A 7299-nucleotide genomic window follows, 5' to 3' on the forward strand; every position below is an offset into this window, starting at 1 on the left:
GCAGAGTCTGTCATGGAGTTAATGAGCTTTTGCCGCTTCCGATCATCCCGCCGCCTTTCGGAAGCATGGCCTTTGCATACAAAAAGATCATTAACTCTCTGGCCGTGTTCTATATGCAACTAGCTGCTACGTTGTCTTAAAAATAGACCAAAGAAAATGAGAGCAAGTGGAGCATCCTGGCTAGATGACAAGTCATAGATCGTCTTTGTTTACCATCATTAAGGACTCCATGCCCGGAAAAGTTAGGAAGGCGTTGGAAGTGGGGATAAAAGATCTTCGGTATTAATTAAAAGCATCCTTGACTCATCTTGGCCAGCCCTCACCTGAACATCAGTGATGGGGTTTCTGCTCGGCTGAGCAAAAAGGGCAAAAGGGTTTAACGAGCTGGGTCACGGTGCAACCTGTTAGGTTGAGGACTGACAGTCGGGCAAAAAGGGAGGTGAAGAAAAAATGATTTTTCCCGCCCTCTTGGTTTTTACTCTACAGGAATGGATGAGGCGGATCCCAGGGGGACACATGGACAGATTTATGGGTAACCCCACTAAAAGGGGTCAAGCTTCATCCGGATCCAGAATTCATCCTGAGTTTTAAGTCAAAACAATGACAAAATGTCCACTCTGGATTGGATCTGGATAATTGTAGAGCACCGATGCGCTTCATTCGTTCGGGGTTTGATTGAAAATTATGAGCTGGGGTGAAAAAGGTTAGTTTAATCAAACTTAAGATGAGCTATTGCAATAGTAATCCGATAATCATTGGGAAAAGCAACAGAACCAATACATGCACACCCGACAACAAGTGTCCCAAGGGTGTCCAAACTGCAGCTTTATTGGCCCGCAGCACATTTGAAAATTATAATTTAACAAAAAAATTTAAATCAGCAGTAATTTTACAGGATTAAAGTCAAAATATTAAGAGAAAACAGTTGTAAACATGCTAGGTTAATTGACGAGTCCAAATTGTCTGTAGGTATGAATGTGAGTGTGAATGGTTGTTTGTCTATATGTACCCTGTGATTGGCTGGCGACCAGTCCAGGGTGTACCCCGCCTCTCGCCTGAAGACAGCTGGGATAGACTGCAGCACCCCTGTGACCCTTGTGAGGATAAGCGGTAGAAAGTGAATGAATGAGTTGTAATCTAACAAGAAAAAGGCAGATGTAGTATCTCCACTGACCACTAGATGTCTGTAATGTTACTGTAATGTTGGTTGAGACACAACATGCACTATAATCCCTAACACAGTCTACTGTTGCCACTGTAAAAATCAACTTTGGACCCCCGATGTCACTTCCTGTCCGCCCCACAATTAGGTCCACTAGCACTGGAACACATTTGCAGCAAAACATTAATTCATTCATTTTCTAACGCTTATCCTCACAAGGGTCACGGGGGTGCTGGAGCCTATCCCAGCTGTCTTCTACACCCTGGACTGGTGGCCAGCCAATCACAGGGCACATATGGACAAACAACCATTCACACTCACATTCATACCTATGGACAATTTGGAGTCGCTAATTAAACTAGCATGTTTTTGGAATGTGGGAGGAAACCGGAGTACCCGGAGAAAACCCACGCATGCACGGGGAGAACATGCAAACTCCACACAGAGATGGCCGAGGGTGGAATTGAACCCCAGTCTTCTAGCTGTGAGGCCTGCGCTAAACACTCGGCCGTCGTTATATACACACTGCTCATAACGATGAAAAATATATTTTTATAAAACTGTTCTGAGGTGCTAAAACGTCCACTAATACGACTAAAAAAGGTGCAAATGTCAGCTTTAAAACAAAAAAAGATACATTCATGTTCATGCTGCTGAGGCATCATGCTGGATTATCCACCTTCGCCCTGAAGGGCGGAACATTATTATTATTTTTAAGAGGTTTATGCTCCTTATATAACATAGAGGTCACATGATTGGCCATCAACGTGACACTAAGAGAGAGAAAATGTCTTCTTCCGCTCGGAGGTGATGAGTGGGCTTGGGTTTAGACCCTATATCATATATGTCTATAATGTGTGTGCGTATGTGTGTGTATAGAGATACACACACACATTCAATATACCATACATTGACTATGTGGCAAAAGGAGAAAAATGAGATTTGTGTCAAGTAAAGTGCACACTGTTGTTGTTTTTCAATACATTGTTTTTAATTTGACTTGCAGTCATGGTGCTGTTTGCCAACACAGCACCAATACACTATAAGACGCGTCACGATTTTTCGTTTTTTATGATTCATTTTTCATCCAGTTTTCTGAGAATGTGTGTAGAAATAAGAGTTGTGGAGTTCTATAGAGCAGCTACACACAATAACACACACAGAAAGCTTTCTAGATCTTCCAGAATCAGATATTTCACATTCATTTTCACAAAAACAGTCCCATGTGAAATACCGTTGACAGATGAAAATATCTTTCTCTTGCTCCAGTAATGGGCTGCACGCTGGAGTCGAGTGGTTAGCGTTAGCAATCCCACCCTCATTTTCATGTTCTCCTCGTTTCTCCGGGTACTCCGGTTTCCAAAAACATGCTAGGTTAATTGGCGACTCCAAATTGTCCATTGGTATGAATGTGAGTGTGAATGGTTGTTTGTCTATATGTGCCCTGTGATTGGCTGGCCACAAGTCCAGGGTGTACCCAGCCTCTCGCCCAAAGACAGCTGGGATAGGCTCCAGCAACCCCTGCGACCCTTGTGAGGATACGCGGTAGAAAATGAATTTTAATGATTTTAATAAATGCTCCAAACAGAGAAGCAGAGCTGGGGGAGGAGCAGAGAGTGCATTGCCCATATAAGGAAGCCCGCTCCTCTGTGACATCACAAAGGAACAGTTTTGCAACGCCCTCTGAAACCGAGCATTTTCAGCCATCCCAAACTTTTTTCATGGCTCACTTCCAAAAGCGTAAACCTCATTATCTGAAAATGTCTTTTAACATTTCTATTTTAAACAACCTTTTTAAAAAAATATTTTTGCTTTTTTTCTGCTCTTGACATAAAAACATCTTTGGCTCTACTGACATTAAAAAAAGTGACAGATTAAAGCTGAAATCACTCAGCTCTTGTCTGTGTTGACATTTCTTACCCTCCAAATTGTTTTTTCCCTCGAGACATTTTGAGCTCTTTCCTCACCACCGTTGGCTAATTTCACCGCATCTGTTCTCCTTTTCATGAGGCGCCATGTGTGACTACAAATGAAGGGCACACATGGCATGCGCACACGTGGAAAGCGTGTTCCGGCATCAGCAAGCGGGCTTAAAGAGGGTGAGTGCAAACATGTTGGAAAAAGAAGCATGCTGTTAGCGTGACCTGAGCAGCGCTTTACCGGCCTGCTGCTAGCAATCAGCTAGCTATGTGTTGCCGCACGGACCAATATTACGTTGCTCTGCCAGTTTTTACACCACAATACTCGACAATGACATTGTGCTGTCCTCACAACAGTGTCTGTATGCCGCTAGACAGCCAGCGAGCCAATGAAGAAAACTCTGCACACAAGGCTTGCTTTTCTTGCTTTATGAAGCTTTCTTGTAAAAATAAGTGGTAACTGAAACATACAGAAAGAATAAAATAAAATTCCAATACTGCTCATGTTGCAGGCTAAACACACATCAGCTAACAGTTAGCTAACACATGTACATTAGCTGCAAATGCAAGCTAGCAGTAGCATGAAGTTAGCCAACTTGACAAAACAAGTACAAATTTTGAAATAGAAAATGTATCTATGTAAGTGTTTTATACACCAATATACTTACAAGACGATAAGTTCCCAAGAAACACGCCTTTAGAGCAACTTTCAGCGTGTTTATGAGGTTTTCCCGTTTCGTTTCTGTCGTGAGGCCAGCCTGCTTGTCACCGAGAGGAAACGACAAAGCTTGTCTATATGCAAGAGCACTCACTCTCTAGTGGCCCAAAATGATACTTTCTAGAGAAGATGTCTCACTCTGTAAACTTTTTAACCTTAGCGTTTTTAACAATATTTATTAGAACTTTTAGCTATTTATGACTTTCACTTTAACTAACTTATGAAAAGTATGAATTATTAATGTCTTAGACCCAAAGACATGACAGAAAATGATTAATAAATGTTGATTTTTTTTAAAAATGATATTGGATATGGATATGGATTGTACCATTGTAATCAAAATCAATATTTGTCTTCCTTAAAATTGAGCAATAACCACAAAAAGTGATAAAAGTGAAAGATAATAACAGTCCTTACTCTGACATGCAACAAGGCCACAATTGTGGCCACTTTAAAAAAATAAACAGTTGGAAGAAGTTCAACAATTAGCAATAAGCGAGTACACATAAGTTATAGTGCTGTGAAATAAAGTCAAAATATAATGGGAACAAAGTCCCAATTACCACATTACAAGAAGAAAGTTGAAATAATTGAGGGAAAGAAAACCATAACATAAATGGAAAAGCAGCTGTAATATTATGAGAATAAAGTCAAAATACAAAAAAAAACAGTAGAATTCTAGCAAAAAATCAAAACAATTCTTGGTCAGGCATACACCAACAATCCCTTAAAAATTGTGTACCGTGATGCATTAAGCTTACCTTCAAACTTCAGCCATCTCCAATCAGTGACGTCCAACAGATGATGCTATGATATGCTGTGATCTACCAACCGGTCTTGGTCTCCGTGAAAAACACAGAATGGGAATTGACGTTTCTTGGCTTCCTGTTTGAATTATTTGCCGTTAATTGGCCTCGGACTGCTTTGGTTCCGTCAGGTTTGAGCGAAGTCTTGGTGCGTCCGGCGCTGCTGTGATGCTCGCCTCTCGACCTCGTGCATCTGCGCCGTCAGCTGCTTCGTTAACAGCAAACATCTGCTGACTGCATCTGGCCACCAAAGCCGAGGGGCTGGGGGAATTATTTTCCCTCGGAATCCCTGCAGAGAGTCGCTGGTGGTTTGATGCGCTTGTCAAGAGAATGTTACCAGGTCTGTCCACGAAGTCCTGGGTTCCGTATTTACAGTATCAATTGATATTTTTGAAGTTAGAACACAGAAAACCTGTTTTTAACATTATTAGAGCCCTTTAGAAATGAGATAACACCCCTATAGTTACCTTTACACTCCAATGACCCAATATAATAAGACAAATAAGGGGAGCTGAGTGAGGGACAGACAGGAAGTAACGTTAGGGGTTTCAGAGTTGAGTTTTAGCTCGGTGTGGCATATTTAATATTAAAGGAGACCTGTTATGCTTTTTCCACTTTTCTGACCAATTAATGTAGTTAGAATGTTCTATTTTGGTGTTAAACCATGCCAACGTTCCATATAATGAGGTTTTGCGCATTTGGAAGTGAACCCTGAAAGAAGTTTGGGATGGCTCAAAATGCTTGGTTTCAAAAGGTGTGGTCAAACTGTTTCTTTGTGATGTCACAGAAGGGCAAGCTTCCTTATATGGCCGTGGAGTGACATGGTGTGACTGGTATTGAACACTACACATCATTATGTCTTTGAATGTGTCATCTGAATGCCTTATATTTGTATTTCATTTAGCCTTTTGTTTACTTAAAAACACTTCATTTAAGTATATCGATTTTTGGACTAATAGGTCATATTCAATCATTATTAAGTGTACTAAGTTTCTCTGTGATGAATTTAGTGTTGTTTGTAAAGTGTTGAAAGACACCGTGAGTCAGACTGTTACGTGGTTATACTTTTATATATATGCTGACCTCCACTGACTTCCAGTGGGTTGACAAGCTGGTTGTTAGCGCACTGATAGCTCGAGATTGGCTCCTGCCAAGAAAACGCTATCATTTCCATACTGACTCATACGCGGACACGGTATTTAAACAATTAGTGGTAGTTCTGAAGAAAAGGAAATGTCAGGAGGTTGGAATTTAGCCATGGATTAGCTGCACCTTAGCGGCGTATACAGCGGAATTTAAGATGTAAACACTGATTTTGTTTCCAAGCCAATACCCTGCAGTGGTGTCATTATTTTTTTTTCCTAATAACTGGTTCATTTAAATAGGATGCACGGCGGACAAGTGGTTAGCGCGCAGGCCTCACAGATCACAGACCCAAGTTTAATCCTAGTCTTGGTGTGGAGTTTTCATATTCTCCGTGAATGCGTAGGTTTTCTCCGGGTACTCCGGTTTCCTCCCACATTCCAAAAACATGCTAGGTTAATTGGCGACTCCAAATTGTCCATAGGTATGAATGTGAGTGTGAATGGTTGTTTGTCTATATGTGCCCTGTGATTGGCTGGCCACCAGTCCAGGGTGTAGTAGACAGCTGGGATAGGCTCCAGCACCCCCCGCGACCTATGTGAGTATAAGCGGTAGAAAATGAATGAATGAATGAACATCTATCATGTGTTCTCTGCACCGTGTGAGTGACTTAGGAGTGAGCGAAAACACGAAGAGTTGTTTTGCTGCGTGTTAAAATAAGAGCTCTACACTTGATTGCGGCGCCATTATGCTCACTATTAATTCAATCACCAGTTTGCAAACATTGCTTTCTCCACTCCGCTTGAGTGGAGCGCCAGGCAGCTAGTGTGTGTCCTGTTTTATTCATGGGCGCTGAGGCAGTGTTATTTTTCCAATGAAACAATGCCCATTAAAGCGCTTAGGTACACCAACTAACGAGATACAATACATAACAATGCCCTGTTTTGGTATTAATTCAGCAATATGTTTATTACTGTAGTGGTACCCATTGTGCATGTGCATGGCCGTGCTGTTTGGAAAAAGGAAGTTCCGGAAATGGTGAACACTGGACTTAATATTCCCGGTGGGGTTTGTTTCCAAACGCAGAGACAGAAACAGAAGAGCAGTGAGGGGCGACAAACACCTGATTGTGCCGCACATTTTAAGCAGTTATCACTGCAACACACTAGCGTCACATAATCAAATGTTGTATTGTCGGCTTTTCTTTCATCTGCAGTGGAACCTTGGTTAGCATCGCGGATCCCTTCTTAAACCAAAACCTACTCTAACCAAATGCATTTTTCCCTCATAGGAAATAATGGGTGGAATTGAACCCTTGTCTCCTAGCTGTGAGGTCTACGCTCTAACCACTCACACACCGTGCAGCCCCCAGAATTAAATTTTTTAAAAATTCCCGAAAATTGTCCCATATATTACTCCAAAAATTGTCCCTTATTACCCCACTGTCCCTTATAACCCCGTTTTACGGTACTTTCCTTTCATCCAGATGGTGCATGATATGCTGCTAGCTGGACTACCTGGCTGAATTCCTGAAAAAGAAGAAAACAGATGAGGTTGGGAGTCCAAAATGAAACATGCGTCAGGGAATGAACGACCAGCAGAGACACCGGA

The sequence above is a fragment of the Doryrhamphus excisus genome, linkage group LG9 (genome assembly GCF_037039965.1).
Source record: "Doryrhamphus excisus strain RoL-2023G ecotype Guam linkage group LG9, RoL_Dexc_Guam_v1.1, whole genome shotgun sequence".
Taxonomy (NCBI): Eukaryota; Metazoa; Chordata; class Actinopteri; order Syngnathiformes; family Syngnathidae; genus Doryrhamphus; species Doryrhamphus excisus.